Genomic DNA, 1294 nt, shown 5'->3' with positions numbered 1-1294 from the left:
CACCCTGTCTTAGCGTAACGCGAGTCGAGGCGGACGTCGTCGCGGTAGCGACGACGGACGCCGAGACGAGCACGTGACACCACCGCCACCCTGTCTTAGCGTAACGCGAGTCGAGGCGGACGTCGTCGCGGTAGCAACGACGGACGCCGAGACGAGCACGTGACACCACTGCCACCCTGTCTTAGCGTAACGCGAGTCGAGGCGGACGTCGTCGCGGTAGCGACGACGGACGCCGATGTTGGAAATATGCCCTAGAGGCAATAATAAAAGTATTATTATATTTCATTGTTCATGATAATTGTCTTTTATTCATGCTATAACTGTATTATCCGGAAATCGTAATACACGTGTGAATACTTAGACTACACTATGTCCCTGGTAAGCCTCTAGTTGACCAGCTCGTTGTGATCAACAGATAGTCATGGTTTCCTGACTATGGACATTGGATGTCGTTGATAACGGGATCACATCATTAGGAGAATGATGTGATGGACAAGACCCAATCCTAAGCATAGCATAAAAGATCGTGTAGTTCATTTTGCTAGAGCTTTGCAAGTGTCAAGTATCTCTTCCTTCGACCATGAGATCGTGTAACTCCCGGATACCGTAAGAGTGCCTTGGGTGTATCAAACGTCACAACGTAACTGGGTGACTATAAAGGTGCATTACAGGTATCTCCGAAAGTAGCTGTTGGGTTGACACGGATCGAGACTGGGATTTGTCACTCCGTATGACGGGAGGTATCTCTGGGCCCACTCGGTAATGCATCATCATATTGAGCTCAATGTGACCAAGGTGTTGGACACGGGATCATGCATTACGGTACGAGTAAAGTGACTTGCCGGTAACGAGACTGAACAAGGTATTGGGATACCGACGATCGAGTCCCGGGCAAGTAACGTACCGATTGACTAAGGGAATTGCATACAGGGTTTGATCGAATCCTCGACATCGTGGTTCATCCGATGACAACATCGAGGAGCATGTGGGAGCCATCATGGGTATCCAGATCCCGCTGATGGTTATTGACTGAGAGCGTCTCGGTCATGTCTGCATGTCTCCCGAACCCGTAGGGTCTACACACTTAAGGTTCGGTGACGCTAGGGTTATGAAGATATGTATATGCAGAAACCCGAATGTTGTTCGGAGTCCCGGATGAGATCCCGGACGTCACGAGGAGTTCCGGAATGGTCTGGAGGTAAAGAATTATATATAGGAAGTGCTATTTCGGGCATCGGGACAAGTTTCGGGGTTATCGGTATTGTACCGGGACCACCGGAAGGGTCCCGGGGGT

Source organism: Triticum dicoccoides, chromosome 2B (genome assembly GCF_002162155.2).
Source record: "Triticum dicoccoides isolate Atlit2015 ecotype Zavitan chromosome 2B, WEW_v2.0, whole genome shotgun sequence".
NCBI lineage: Eukaryota > Viridiplantae > Streptophyta > Magnoliopsida > Poales > Poaceae > Triticum > Triticum dicoccoides.
The sequence above is the reverse complement of the archived record's forward strand: the minus strand, read 5'-3'. Positions refer to the sequence as shown.